A 16,575-nucleotide genomic window follows, 5' to 3' on the forward strand; every position below is an offset into this window, starting at 1 on the left:
GGAAGGCACCTGGCAGGCAAAGGCTGCAGTATGGGAGCAAATGTTGTGCTCACACGTTCTCTCAGCCCCCTCCTTTGGCATACTTCTAGCTACTTCTGATTCAGTACAAAGCACAATTTTTCCATTCCCTCCATAGCAGCAACCTAGGCTTGTAATTTTCCTCCAAAGTACGATTGCAAGCCATGCAAAGCTAGTTAGCCATCCTGGTAGGACTGGCATAGCTTCAGACATAACAGCAGCAGAGGAAGTAACAAACTGAGTATACAAGGGGAAGAAGAAGAGAAATGAGGAGCACATGAGCAGAAGGCTATTTCTCACAGCACCCAGCTATCGGCTCTGAGCTGGCCACATGTGTTTTAATGTATGTTCCATATGAAATCCAGCACTTTCCCCATCATAATATACTGATGTGAGAGATATCCACATTGGGGGGGGGGCGGAATCACCCTCAATCTATAGTCCAACTAAGATGGCTACACAACGCTTCTGTTACAAGACTAGCCCAATATACTTGCTTTTGGTTCAAAGTATTTGTCCATTAAAGGTGGCAAGTTGCATTACTCATGAGATACACACACTGGCTTTGCAGTAGCTTTCTACTGTCCTTGATTTCCCCCTTACCCACCACGCCACCCTCTTCAAAGTTGCTTCTATGGGTTGGCTCCTCCAGAACTGTATGGGACAAGGCACAAAGGGCTACAGTAGGCAAGGGAGTATCCTTTTTTATGAGAATCAGTGTTTTCTGCTGCTTCAAAGGTACCATTAGATATAATCCATTTATTTTTGAAGTACAGGAATTGCTATGATTTCAAAGTACACTCAGCTGGGAGCTGCCCAGCATGATTTTCTGATAAGCGTTACTGTTTGATACTGTATAATGTCCCTGTTTGTTTGATCACATTCACATTTTACATTTTTACCTGCACCCAAAAAACCTTAGGTGGACATCTAAACAAAGCTGGCTCACAAGCTGTATTCACTGTCCTAAACATCCCAGCTGCAGGGCTACAAGTTTTTCTGACCTCGTGACAGGTAATTGATTCTTAAATCTATTGCAGTAACATTAAACTACACTGATGGCTGAACTCTAAAACTACTTTCCAAGTATTAGCTAATGCAAAAATAGTAATTTATCAGTGTAAGAAAATGTTTCTTTATCACAACCAGGTTTCCCCAGGTCCCCAGCCCTGCCTTTCTAAAGAATACCCTCATTTATAACTAGGAACAACTTGGGATGGGCCTAACGTTTTGCAACATTAGTGTTTCAAAACAAAATGTGCCTTTCAGTTGCCCTGATACCCTTGGAAACATTTCATTTTAATGACTTGAAATATTGTAGTAGTCTCATAAAGACTTACTGCTGCAAATGCCTTGAGTATATAATTGGACGCAGGGGAGAGTCCTATTCACTTCACTGAAACTTTACTAGGCAGCTTAATCCTATGCAGGTTTGCTTGGAAGTCCTACTGAGCTTAGTATGGCCAAAATAAGCGCATGTAAGATTGCAGTTTTAAGATTGCATCCTGGTTGATACATTATGTGACTGGTGTGTGTCCACATTGGTTAGTTCATAATGCCTCAACATCAGGACTTTGTTCAGCCAGAACTCACCAGAACTCAGTTCTGGCACCTCTCAGACAGGCGCCATTGCCATTCTAAGAAAACGAGAGAGGTCTCTATGGTGAGTTTTGGCATCTTTTTCTAGAAAAATAGCACAACATATTTCTCACTGCATGCTCAGTGGAACTGACAGCACAGATCCAACTAACCTTTGCAAAAAAATTGCAACATATACCGGGAGGAATTAAATGATGTGCTCTTCCAGTCATTCCATTTGTACAATTATTTCAGTTTGTCCCCCCACTCTCCTCTCCTTGCATGCTGTTCTGGAGGTTCTCCTGACCCCTCCCCTCCCGACCCAATTTTGGGGTGTGTTGGGAGGAGGGATGGGGGAAAGCCTTGTTGCACAAGTGGAGGTCCTTGCACAGGGCTTCCACTGTTGGGGCTGGTTAGGTGAATATACCCCACAGGCTTTTAAAATATTTCCTGAATCCAACAGCAGATGCAGGTTTCAATGCACTTACAAGTACAAAGAGGTCAGGGCCCTGCTCTGAAAACTTTGCAAACTAAAATTTGGCATCTGGGAAACGAGAGAGGAAGGGAGCAGGGCTGTCTTAAGCATATCTGGCACCGTGGTGGAAAGCTCCCTCCGGTGCACCACCACCCCATTTACCACAGTTGTCAACCTTTTTTTAGGGAGGACGACGCTGCCGGCGTGACTGGAAAAGGTGGTCACTGGCTGGAGGGCGGCTCCTCTGGCAGGGAAGAGGAGGAGGCTGGACGCAGCACCTCCCGGCTCAGCTGGCCGCTTCATGCAGCGGTGGCCACAGCAGACGGAGGCTCTGGGCGTGGCGCAGTGCTGCTTCAGCACAGCATGGCGGAGGTGGGCGAGGGCAGCGAGCTGATGCCGGGAGGTACTGCGTCCAGCCTCTGCCTCTTCCCTGACGCCCTCCAGAACTTGGCACCCTGGCACCCCGTGCCACTAGCCTCTATGGGTCAGATGCCCCTGGAAGGGAGGAATGGCTGGCTTGGGGGTGAGGGCAGAGACTGTTGCTCTCCTGCTTCTGAACACCCTGCACCACTGCTGCTTACCACAAGAGGAGGCATTGGAGAGAGCAGCCAGTGTGGGTGCAGCAGCAGAGCCAATCAAATCTGATGTCCCTGCTGCTGCACCTGCACTGTGATGACCTCCCTGCTGACTTCATAGTAAGAAGCTGTGAACTGCAGTGTTCTGAAACCAGCTGAGCAATGCAGCACCGCCCATGCTGCTCCACAGGGAGCAATACAAATTTGTTTTAGTGTACTTGGGAAGGGGAGATAATTACCACTGGGGATAATGGTGGCAGAAGCTGCACAGCTACCTAGCCCACTGCAGATCTTCACCGTGTCAGGTCATAAGAACATCACCTCCCCTCAAAATAAAAAGCTGGTGTTGGTCCCTGGCATTTGCCTCACCCTGCCTCAGCCTGTCAGGCTGAGTTGCATCAGGGCATGGGAACAAGGGCGTTGTGCCAAAGGTTTTACGGAAAAGGTGGGTTTTCAGAAAACATGACTGCATAACACAGGAGACTGCACCAAGAAACATTTCACTGAAAAGGGGTTATTGGCTTGTTGCTGCTTTTCTTTTGATTATGTATTTTGTGGTTTTAGATTTTGATTTTATTCTGTGAACTGCCCTGAGACCTGGGGGTATAGGGTGGTATATAAATTCAATAAATAAATAAATAAACAAATAAAATGAAGAAGAAAACATTTCTCACCATTATGAATGCAAATGTTGTAGTCCTAAGGATGTTGCATGAATGTAAGTGTGTTGGTGCTTGTGACTTTTGCTTGCTGGCTGGTATCATTGCTAGACGACCTTATAAAATTTCCCTTTCATATTACAGCTAACTATAAATGAAGGAACTAATCCCAAGGAGAAGGCTTTTGCTCTTATGTCCTGCTTATGGGCTTCTTATAGGTAACCGTGAGAGCCGTGAATGAGAAGGACCTCTGGGGTGATCCAGCAGGGTTCTCTAGATATCGTTTGCCTTCCTTTCCAGTTACAGAAAGGGGTAAGAAAAGGATATACTGTATACTACATTATCTTAGTTAAAGAGAAGATGACCCTAGCTTCCTGCATAAGGGAAGCAACATTTTAAAATAATGTAAAATATTTGCAAATGGTCCTTTTAGAAAAATGACAGCCCTGGCCTTATATATCTTATGAAAATAAACATGATAAGTGAGAATTATAAGGAGAGCAGAAAATGAAACACCCTTAAAAGAATGAAAGGGGTAGAGATGGGCAAGCAGACAATCAGCACACATGAATGGCTTCTCTTGCTTTCTTAATTCTTTCCATCCCTTGTCACTTTTGTTAAGGCATTGTTGGCAGAGGAAGGAATATGTCACGTGGAAGTCCACATAGCTGAAATTATTCTGAATCTGCTTGGAGCCAAGTTCATAGCATGTGGCATTACATGTGGAAAACTCTCCCTTTGGGCTAAAGGATGCCAGCTGTAATTAAGACCAATGGATGGTGCATCTTCTGATGACTTTTACAGTAACCTACCCAGAATAATTTAGAAAATATATGCAAATAATAAATAAACTCTTCAGGCACTTAGCCTGGTGATGAGATGGACTGATGGGCTAAGTGTGCCTAGGGAGGGCTGGCTCCATCTCCTCCAACAAAATTTGAGAATTTAGCACAAAGGTCTGAAGAGGGCAGTTAACCACGTCCAGCTGGTTGTGGTTAGAAGGCTCCGTTTGATCTAGAAACAGCTGAACATGTCCAAAAGCCATCTTCAGATCTTAGTGCTACACACCCAAAGATCGGTGTGTGTGTGTGTGTGTGTGTGAGAGAGAGAGAGAGAGAGAGGACATGTCCAGCATGCAGAAGGCATCGAGGGCAGGGCCATCATGCTCAGAGTTGCCCCCCTGCACACCTTTATCACTCCCATGACCAGATTGAATGCCTGAATAGGGCTGTTAGAGCACCCATGTTAACTTCTGACACTTGACAGGAGCTGCAGCTGTGAGTACAAACACCCTCTCATAGTACTGGCTACGAATTGACAAATCATTAGAGGACTAGGCCAGACACAGGCGAACTCGGCCCTCCAGATGTTTTGGGATTACAACTCCCATCATCCCTGACCACTGGTCCTGTTAGCTAGGGCTGATGGGAGTTGAGGTCCCAAAACACCTGGAAGGCCAAGTTTGTCTATGCCTGGACTAGGCTGTTGATGGCTACCAGCTATGAGGGCTGTGTTCTCCCTCGGAGGCAGTATGCCTTTGAAAACCAGTTGTTGGAAATTGTGACTGGGGAGAGCAGAGCACTGTGGCAGTCAGGTGCTGCTTGTGGGCATCCCATGGACATCTGGTTGGCCATGTGAGAGCAGGATGCTAGACTAGGTGGGTCTTTGACCTGATCCAACAGCCAAGCTCTTTTTGGTTCTTCTGGGTGACACCCTTTAGTGGACAGAACATCGATAAACCTTTATATAGCTGGTCTAGCATTTCGTTGATGAGAGGGACTCTGCTGATCCTACAGCTCACTAAGTTGGAGATGGAGATCCTTGATTGCCTTTTCCAAAGCAGAAGTGTCCCCAGATGGAAATCATTACAGGCCCAAGTCCTTTATTAAAGTTGAAAGCAAAAGGGCCCTGCTTCAACACAAAGCTGCTTAGTTTTAAAAAGCCCCTTTCCTCTAGTGCATCTGCCTCTGCTATCTGCTCATATTTCTTTGTACTCAGTGGAACCCAGATTACACAGTATGGAGACCAATAATAAAAGCCTCTCCATTTAATTCCTGAGCTTCAGGTTTAAATTTAGAGCATGTTATCATAGAAGATTGGTTTGGGATATATGATGTGCTCCAGTGACTGAACGAGGAGGGTGACTTCATGCTTTTTGAGAAAGATTTTTACAGATGTGATCAAAGGAAAATATTCTTCAGAAAAGCCAGCAACATCTGCAGATAGCATGCTGATTATGTCACTGCTGCTGCTCTATAATCTGAGCGAGAGTCTCTGTCCTACACAAAGCAAATGCAGGAGCTGATGGGGCAGGCAAAGAAAGTACATGCATGTTCTCACTTTTCTGGTGCCTATTTTCAACTTATTCTGTGGTGTGCATCAGAAGAACAGAAGGCTAGAGGTCTGCTATCTCTTTGGGAGGGACCCGTTTTTCTAGGGCAAGGGAAGGGAGCCTCAGGCCCAGCACCGAATGAAGCCCTCCAGGCCTCTCTGCCTGGTCCTTTGAACTCTTCCCAGGCCACACCTTTCACTGACACTACATCGTACCCTGAGTAGAGGGATGTGGATGGCGCTGTGGTCTAAACCACGGAGCCTCTTGGGCTTGCCGATCAGAAGGTCGGCAGTTTGAATCCGTGTGATTGGGTGAGCTCCCGTTGCTCTGTCCCAGCTTCTGCTAGCCTAGCAGCTGGAAAGCATGCCAGTGCGAGTAGATAAATAGGTACCACTGCGGTGGGAAGCTAAACAGCATTTCTGTGCACTCTGGTTTCCGTCCCAGTGTTCCATTGCACTAGAAGCAGTTTAGTCATGCTGGCTACATGAGCAGGAAAGCTGTGTGCAGACAAACGCCAGCTCCCTCAGCCTGAAAGTGAGATGAGTGCTGCACCCCATAGTCGCCTTTGACTAGACTTAACTGTCCAGGGGTCCTTTACCTTACCCTGAGTGTTTTTGCCAGGATGGAATGTGTCCTTGAACCCTGTTAATGACTTGAGTAGAGAATAAAGAAAAGTGTGTGTGTGTGTAATAGACCACAGCGCCACCTGTGTCCTCTGTGTGTGTGTCTAGAAAGTAGTGTACTATACAAAGGTGACATTTACATGAATTGTTCCACCCACTTTTGCTTCACTGTCATGTGTCCCTCAGAAGGTTGTCCAGAAGGAATGTGGTCCTGGGGCCACCCCTGCCATACAGTAGCTCATTTGAACTCTGCAGGACTATGTGAAACTCAATGTTCAATTTTCTAAGTTTCAGAGGGCATATCTAACAGCTAATCTTGAGGCACAGTAGAGCCTCTTTTAGATATTTGGAGAATGAAGAACTTGGAGGAAATAATCCTTTTGCGCACCTACAATATTTTTTGTTATCATTTGTGTGCTAGCAAAAAATCATAGTAGTTCCTGGTTCCCACGGAAAAAGTGTTTGTCAGTTTCTTCAAAGTCTGCTTGTGGGTGCAAAAAACCCACAGCCAGGTTGAATTTGTAAATAATGTTTAGAGAAGTTACATAGTTTTAATGAGTTGATTTAATAATATACTGTACCAAGGAAATTGCTTTTAAAATTCTGCAATAGTGGCACTTAACACCAGCCAGAGTAGCCGGTATCAGTTCCAAACTTGTTGGGGGGGGTGCATCCTTAGGGTCACACCAACACCTTTGAGGGAACTGCAAAAAGTGGCCACATTCTAGGAGTCAGTATTTGGGGAAATGTGTGCCACAACTGCAAGAAGATCAAACCTATCCATTCTTAAGGAAATCAGCCCTGAGTGCTCACTGGAAGGACAGATTGTGAAGCTGAGGCTCCAATACTTTGGCCACCTCATGAGAAGAGAAGACTCCCTGGAAAAGACCCTGATGTTGGGAAAGATGGAGGGCACAAGGAGAAGGGGACGACAGAGGATGAGATGGTTGGATAGTGTTCTCAAAGCTAGCAGCATGAGTTTGACCAAACTGCGGGAGGCAGTGGAAGACAGGAGTGCCTGGCGTGCTCTGGTCCATGGGGTCATGAAGAGTCGGACACGACTAAATGACTAAACAACAACAACAACAAGTGCCACAACAAGACAAAACACCATTAAAACCTCAGAACTGGCTTTACTCAACCTCTTCTTGGGAGATAACACAAACCTGTATTTCAGACATCTTATTGGTCAGTTACTATTGGGAGCAAGATATTGGAAATTTCTGGTAGCAGCATCCATTGCCACATGGTGAAAGAAAGCATGGCAGTTAACTTGGGTAGAAAAATTACTAACCAATTAAATCTTGCAATGGGTTTGATACAAAAGGACACATTTACAATGGATTGCTACACCTTTATTTTGTATAAAGCTAAAGAAGATGCAGTGGAACTTTCCTCATGCTACAAAATTTTCTGGCTAGTGTAATTCTATAATTTGTTTATTCATTTGGATAAGTAACTGGAATTGTGTTTTTCTAATGGTTGCTGGCTTCACGGTAATCTAGTAATTTCATTTCCTGGGGAGGGCAAGGGAAGGATAGCTTTGTTTGTTTTACCGTTCTTTGATAATTTGTAACAGAAAAGAATCGTAATTTTAAAAAACCACAAACTGATTTTTTAAGAAACAAAACAAAAACAAAACCCCACAATTCCAAATCTCTCAAATAGTTGAGTAAACCTTAGTCTCTCTCTCTCTCTCTCTCTCTCTCTCTCTCTCTCTCTCTCTCTCTGTGTGTGTGTGTGTGTATTTCACTGACTGCACATGAGTCCACTTGAACATTAAACCATGTATTTTACATTTCAGCCATTACTCGTTCACACTGGATGAACAGTTTTAAAAAATCAAGGGTAGGAGGAGAATAGACATAGCGTCCAGTAGTTGCAGTATTTGTTGTCTGTGGCATATAGATACCAGTTTATATCAAATTTCAGATGGAAGACCCATATTAAATATATGCCACACATGGGTGGAACTGCTATGGACACCTCAAGATTTGCATTGTCACTATTCCTTGTGTTGTTACTGCTGTTTAGATGTTTTAAACTGTGTTAACTTCTTGTACATTACCAATAGTAATGTATGGAAGTGAGAGCTGGACCATGAAGAAGGCTGATTGCCGAAGAATTCATGCTTTTGAATTATGGTGCTGGAGGAGACTTGAGAGTCCCATGGACTGCAAGAAGATCATTCTTAAGGAAATCAGCCCCGAGTGCTCACTGGAAGGACAGATTGTGAAGCTGAGGCTCCAATACTTTGGCCACCTCATGAGAAGAGAAGGCTCCCTGGAAAAGACCCTGATGTTGGGAAAGATGGAGGGCACAAGGAGAAGGGGACGACAGAGGATGAGATGGTTGAATAGTGTTCTCGAAGCTACCAGCATGAGTTTGACTAAACTGCAGGAGGCAGTGGAAGACAGGAGGGCCTGGCGTGCTCTGGTCCATGGGGTCATGAAGAGTCGGACACAACTAAACGACTAAACAACAACAACAAAATGCGCCAACTGTGTGAAGTGGACTTATATTAGATGTGTCACTCAGATTAGGGGGAGGAGTAACCTTGTAAATGTCATGAACAGGCAGCAATTACTTTTTTTAAACACAAGTGATAAGGCTGGAAGCCTTGCCACCTACTCCCAGATCAGTAGGTTAGAATGAAATCACCAAGACGTAAACGAAATGCACTGTGCCCGTGCTGCAAGGCATGAGCCCTGCCAGTCAAGTCACAGGACTGAATGCTTGTGTGGGAATGGCACAGCATCTTGTTCTTTATCTAATGTTCTGATATTGGTGTGGTCGTATATGCAACTGTTTGTGCTGATAGTGTGTGCATCTGTTCTATGTGTTCTGCTGTGCTTGCCCATGCTATGTGTACAGTTGTGGTTTTCCCCCATGACTGCGCTTTATCTAGAATGTTTGTTTCTATCTGTCCAACATGTGTTTGATGCTGCATAGTGCCTATGTATGTTTGGTTTGATATACTCTCTGTACTCCGTGAATTCAGTCAAAACATGGAAGTGAGAGCTGGACCATATAGAAGGCTGATCACCGAAGAATTGATGCTTTTGAATTATGGTGCTGGAGGAGACTCTTGAGAGTCCCATGGGCTGCAAGAAGATCAAACCTATCCATTCTTAAGGAAATCAGCCCTGAGTGCTCACTGGAAGGACAGATTGTGAAGCTGAGGCTCCAATACTTTGGCCACCTCATGAGCAGAGAAGACTCCCTGGAAAATACCCTGATGTTGGGAAAGATGGAGGGCACAAGGAGAAGGGGACGACAGAGGACGAGATGGTTGGGCGGTGTTCTCGAAGCTACCAGCATGAGTTTGACCAAACTGTGGAAGGCAGTGGAAGACAGAAGTGCCTGGCATGCTCTGGTCCATGGGGTCACGAAGAGTCGGACACGACTAAACAGCAACAACAACTTCTTGTTTTATTTTTGTTGTGCTATGCCTCAGGTTGTTATGTAGAAGGTAGTATATAGGTAAGTAAATATATAAAGGGTTGAATCCAACAAAGTTATGGTGCAACAGAACTTCCTCTCCATCTCCTCTCCCTGCACATCCCTCCTTTATACAAAACTCCAGTGGGATGTGGGGAAGAAACACAGAGCAGATTTGGGGGCGTGGGGGCATGGAGGGGCAGCTTCATTGCATAAGTTCTCTTCTGCTCCTGCAGTGACTTAGTTGGATGTGGCCCATCATCTATTCCACAGCCATTCTTCCCAACCTCCAAATTAATTTTGACTCCTCTCTCTCTTTGTAAATTGAAGGGTAGGAGAGGAAGGGCTGCTGCCAAAACAGAAATCTATGAAAGCCCTTTAGCTGTGTACCTATAACATACTCTTGCTGGATCCTTCCCCACATGTTTCTCTCTCCCCCTAGAGCCTAGTGGTTTTCTGGTGAGAGATGAAACACAGGCTATTCTGTTCCTACTTACTGTTAGCAGTAATCAAAGTCCGGCCAAATGACTGGCAGGTGCGTGAGACTCTTTGGAGAAACTTGTCTAAAAATGTTAGGAAAGAGAAAGAGCTAACATTTCCAAGTTCCAGATGCTCTTCGCTATGCATGACCTAGCATGATTTGTACTTGTTTATGCTCTTTGGACCACCTATCTTGTTAATAGCTCCTCTGCACAATGTCCCGTCCTCTGCTCTTTGCAGACCGTGTTTGTGGTTTTCAGAATGCTTATTTCGGTTATGGCAACATGCGGAAGAAACAGAAGCTAGCAGGTCGCATCTGGCCTTCTTTTGTTCTTTATTGCCACGAAAAATGGAAACACATATTTTGAAGGCATGCACAAATAATGCTTATCTAATTCCAGCTAAAACAAATGCCCTCATCCAGCATCAGGCTATTGGCTCATGTAAGCAGGCCTCTGCGGGGTTATCATCTGCTGTGCATCAGATGCTGTCAGTGGCGTAGTGTGATTGTCAGCACCCGGGGCAAGGCAAGTAATTTGCACCCCCTAACCCGTGGATTTGCGCCCCCTAACCCGTGGATTTGCGCCCCTAACCCTAACCCCCAGATGTTGCGCCCGGTGTGGCCGGCCCCCCCTGCACCCCCCACGCTACGCCACTGGATGCTGTAAATCTGATGTGTGCTCAAATATGCATCACACTGTACATCTGAGTCCAAGTGCCATCTATCCACTATCCCAGTGGTGTCCAAACTTTTTTCAAAGAGGGCCAGGAAATAAACTGCCACAGGGGCCGGATTAAACCGACCGGCGGGCCAGATTAAGCCCCCGAAACGGACTTTGGATATGCCTGCACTATCCCATTTACATTACTACCATCTGGAATGCACAGCCCCATGTACAGTCTAATGCAACTAGTCATGGAAATACCTTTCTAAGCATGATTCAAACTGAATCGCGGTTACTAGCATTAAATACAGAATCTGGTACATATTTTACTAATATCATATTAGCTGTTACCATCAGTTTGTGCTGTGTAAGGGATGATACAGTTGAGAAAAAAACTGGGTGAAATGGAAATCCCTTGGGTGAATATTCTCTACACAGTCTCTGCAGGATCACTTCTTCTCAGAATATTTGTTACTGGTTTTTTTCTCTTTGATCACCTGCATCGCGCCCCTTCTGTTTACTTGCTCTACATGGTCCCAAATACTGCCACCCCCAATTCACCCAAGGTCACAGAAAAGTTTAATTTCCCCAGGCCCAAATCCAGCATTTAACTGAAGGCAGAAGCCTCACGCTCGATTGAATGGCACGCAGACGCATTTCATTTTTTATTGTTAAAAACTCATAAAGTGCATTTCCCATACAATATCGGAATAAAAGTTTTGCATCAGCGGCAAATGTTTTGCATGATATGCAGACCAGGCCACCCAGTTCTGAGGTCCTGGAATGTGGCCAAACTCTGCACTGGTTGCTCAAATCCATATCAGGCCCGGTCAGTTCAGTGAACTCAAACTCTTTTGCTGGAGCAATCTGGCTGTGAGGCCGAATGGAAACCCCCTTATCCCTTAGGCTTGAATTTTCTCCCAAGAGAAGCAGTGCATAGTCTAACCTTTTAATACCGCCCTCCCTTTCTTGGCATCCTGTCCTGGCTGGCCTCGGATGTTGTCCCACATTCCTCTTAGTCAGAAACAATTAAAGAAAGAAGTAAACTGGCAGGAATAGAGACCGAGGCAGCACAGTGTAGTCAAACATGAAGCGGTGGAAGGGCCTCTGAGAAACCCAGCCAGTTTTATGTAAGGCAAGCCTGGTCATCAAGGAGCTGCTGTGATCATTTACTCGGTGTGCGCAGAATGAGAGTGGGGTTAGGGTGGAAGAGAAAGCACAGAAGCATATCTGGTATGCCTTACCTTGAGGCCCTGGGAAAAAGATACTGCAAACAATCTTGATCTTGAGTGGAAAATGCAACTGTCGTGGCCCAGCAAGTAGCCATGAAGTGCCAAGTGTGACTGATCCCCTTTGAAAGCTTATTAGTTGCATCAGGGAATTGCTTTGAGGGAAACAATAGCTTGTCCTTTCCCAGCAAAATCGGGGGGGGGGGGGGGGAGCAAGTCAGGACTGTTTCTGTGGGCTAAACTCACCAGTCTGTACCAGGCCTTGGCAGTCAGTCCTGGCATGGTAAAAAGTGGCAAAGAGCCAGTCTTGTGTCGCTTCTCCCAGCTGCCAGTTGCTATCTGGAGTTTATGAACTTGTTCCAGTGTCTGTAACAGGGGCTTATTATATTAGGGAGACAGCTCATTAAATCAAAGGGCATTTTCACATGAGTGGCTGATGTGCTTTTGAGGCAGCCGCCTTCTGTAATGGAATTGGAAAAACCTATATCGGTGGGAGTGTACAACCATGCTATCTTCTGCCTTCGCTACCGTTGCACATGGCACAGATACCATGTGAAAAGCTCCAGTTCACACAGGCGAAAATGGCCCCCAATCTTCTTTAAAGTCCCTCAACATGCTTAGCAATTTACTTTTTCCATTTTAATATTTATTTAGCTGTGGACCTAATGATTTCTGTTTGGTTGCTATGCTACATGTGTGCATTATCTAGAAACAAACAAATAAATCTTCCCTTTAATAGGAAAAAAAGACATTTAAGTGAATCATTTATTAAAACTCATTAACATCTCTTTACTTGAGTGATAGCCCTGCTTAATTAGCACACAAATCCTTCTTGCATAGGGCATATGAGACGTCGTGTGGCAGGTACACCCACACTCGGAACATTATGTACAGCTCTTGCCTCATTGCATTTGTTAAATCGATTGGACACATCACACTTCTCCTATGCTATTTCTCAGTTGGCAGATAAATTGGCCCAGATTAGAGCATAGAGGACTTGTCTGAACCACATTTGGGGTTCCTACACCTGTAATCATAGAGTTGGAAGTCCGTGTAGTTCAGTCACCTGCTGATGAATGAAATCCACTGTTCTAGCATCACTGATATGCCCTGCAGCCTCTCCTTGAAAACTCCGAGGATAATCTTCTTTTGACAATATTCACAAAGAGAGAGAGGAGGGGATAGGCTCTACTATTTTTAATTTTGAGAGCTCAGATTTTGGTGAGATGTACTATTCTGAAATTTTCTCCACAATGGGCCAAAATTAGGCAAGGGCTACGTAGCAAATTCCGTGTATGGCTGAACATTTATCGCCACATCCAATATGAAGCGACTTTTTGGACAACGACAAGCCGCCCTCTTGAATGGGGATGTATTGTGCAGGAAGATATCTGTACATGTGCTGCTGAGACCAAGGTAGCAATGCAGCACCAATGCTATCTGCCTCAAGCCCATTTGGAGGACTGTCTTGGTGGGAGGTTATTTTGATTTCAAGTATAAAAGCTGCATTTGGTGGCAAATCCTCTTCACCCTGTAATTTCTGCTCCTCTGCAACATGCAAATATGTTGGAAGATGGTCACCCCTGACTTTCAAAATATATTTTGTCACAGTGTGGACATTTGTATGAGAAGTGAACGAGATACATAGTATAAAGAGGTTTGTGGAAGGGGCTGCAATGGTGATCATTATGTATGTTCACCTGGAAGCCTTATGTTGAACTCTGCTGTAGCTACCACGCTCCTGTAATCTGTGCAGTTTCAAAAGCTCAACCCATAACCCATTTTAGGAGTTTTTCCAGACCATCGGTTTATAGTACAATAAATCTACAACTATCAATCCAAAGATCCCGAAATCTTCCCTCAAGATAGCGGCTCTGCCACAGTTACAGTGTTTCTTTCAGCCCAGAAGGAGCTCAGAAACTGACAATTTCTCCCAAACTAGAATGCCTTTTGCTGTCTGAAATAATGATTTGGTGAATTTTGTGGTTCCCCTAACACATCAGGTTTCTTTCCTCCTGCTATTGGTGGATGGGGGCATCTCAATATACTGCTGGTTACACACACAAGCTGTGTACACATTCCCAGGATATTGCAGCCTAAATCAGCTTCTTCCTGTCCACACTTACCTGGCAGTAAATTCCATGGGTCCACAAACAGTTGCGTGCTTATCTCGCTCTATAGGCCGAGGGAGCCGGCGTTTGTCCGCAGACAGCTTCCGGGTCATGTGGCCAGCATGACTAAGCTGCTTCTGGCGAACCAGAGCAGCACACGGAAACACCGTTTACCTTCCCGCCAGAGCGGAACCTATTTATCTACTTGCACATGACGTGCTTTCGAACTGCTAGGTGGGCAGGAGCAGGGACCGAGCAACGGGAGCTCACCCCGTCACGGGGATTCAAACCGCCGACCTTCTGATCGGCAAGTCCTAGGCTCTGTGGTTTAACCCACAGCGCCACCCGCATCCCACACTGCAACTTACTTTTAAGTAAATATGCACGGGATTGTTCTACACATCTTGAGTATGTTAGGTTAGCTGCACTTTGGTTGGTCTTGTTGAATATATGGTGACACTGTGATTCAGTATTAGTGTTCATTGGAGCTTCTGAAATCCTGTAGTCTGCATGTTCATAGGTGGAGTATAGCCCAGACATAAAATGTAGCAATAAGAGAGAGTTGCATTTCAAAGACCTACTTAAGCCTTGCCCTTGCCTGTTTTCCTGCTACCCTAACACAACAGGGGATTCCAACCTCATGGTTTTTATTTTGCTAAGTCTGCTGCTTTCAGGAGCATATATAAACCATTGTCTTCGTTTCATGATGCCAAGTCTAGTTGTTCCTGTTTCTTCCACTCATAGACATGCTGCAGCAGCAAGTTTGTACAGTGCTACCTTGGTTCTCAAAGGCGTTGGTTCTCAAACTCTGAAAACCCAGAAGCAAGTGTTACAGTTTTTGAACGATTTTTGGAAGCCGAACGTCCGATGTGGTTGTTGGCTATTGTTTCTGGAGCGCCTGCACCAATCAGAAGCTGCAGCTTGGCTTTCAAACATTTCGGAAGTCAAACGGACTTCCAGAATGGATTACATTTGCCGTTTTTGTTTTTGAGGCTTTTTCAGTTAATATGTTTTTGTGACTGTGTGGAACCCAGTTCAGCTATTGATTGATTGATTGATTGTGTGACTGCAGAAATGGATACCTCCCCAATCCAAACGATGACGATCATCAGTGCAGGGAAGAAGAAAAAAATTAATTTTCACTTTTATCATCTACAATACTGTCTTATTTATTTTATAGTACAGTACATTGATTATTGCTTTCATTTTATGGATCAATGGTCTCGTTAGATAGTAAAATGCATGTTAAATTGATGTTTTAGGCATCGTTTTTAAAAGTCTGGAATGGATTAATTCATTTTGCATTACTTTCTGTGGGAAAGTGTGGCTTGGTTTTGGAACACTTTGGTTTTGGAACAGACTTCTGGAACAGATTAAATTTGAGAACCAAGGTACTACTGTACTGTGCTATGGACATGGCCTTTATGCCCATTTCCTTCCTGATCTTTCCCCATACATATGATTGAATGTAATATGGGCACTTGCCTGTTAACATCTGGATGAAGAACAGCTTCCTGCTGCAAAACCCTAACAGTTATTAAGAATCAGTTAATTGTGTTAAAAAGGTATATATACATTAGATAGTAAGCTGCACTATATATTCAGAATATTTTAGGTTTGTTTACATGTTTTTATTTGATTTTCTATTATTCAAGAGGAATTCCTGTTATAGAAGTTAAGTATGTATGTACCACATGCAGCATTCCTCAGTGTACAAATATAAAATTATATGATATACTGTTGAAAGATTGTTATGACCTCTGCAGTTGTGATAAAGTTAATTGCCCATTCACAATTAATTTGATAGCCCAAAGGACTAGTAATACATTTAAAGCCTATTATGAACTGCCTCCCTAAAAATGATTTGCTGCATTACTAAGCAGCCACTTAACAATATTAAAAAAAGATTCTTATTCAGTTGTGCTGGCAGAGGTTTGTAAAGCTGCATTCTCATTTTTGTAATTTGCGACAAGTTCAACACAGCACAAGAAAATGCACCTAGAATGAAGCCAGTTAGCTACAGGATGTTACTGGGCAAGGCGGCTCTCTTGATGTGCCTTGGGAAAATCTGGTGAGTTGTCAACTTATAAAAAAAAAACACGTAGCCAGGAGAAAAATGTGTGGAAATTCTGATTCCTAAAAGAATGTGTGTTCACATGGGAGCCCAGGAATGTTTTGTTTCTTTTCCAGTGTTGTTATTTGTAAGAAGTCTGAAAAAGATTGCCAAAGAATACCTACACGAACAGGTTTTTGTGATTTATAATCTCTGGATTCAGGAGTAATGGAACCACTTATGAATTTCTAAGATGGGTACATATTTTAGTACTATTGTAACACATGTGAGGTAGACGGTGGAACCTACTGGGTGAAAAATGGCCTTAGAAATGGA

The sequence above is a fragment of the Podarcis cretensis genome (assembly GCF_951804945.1).
Source record: "Podarcis cretensis genome assembly, chromosome: 2".
In the NCBI taxonomy this organism is placed as follows: domain Eukaryota; kingdom Metazoa; phylum Chordata; class Lepidosauria; order Squamata; family Lacertidae; genus Podarcis; species Podarcis cretensis.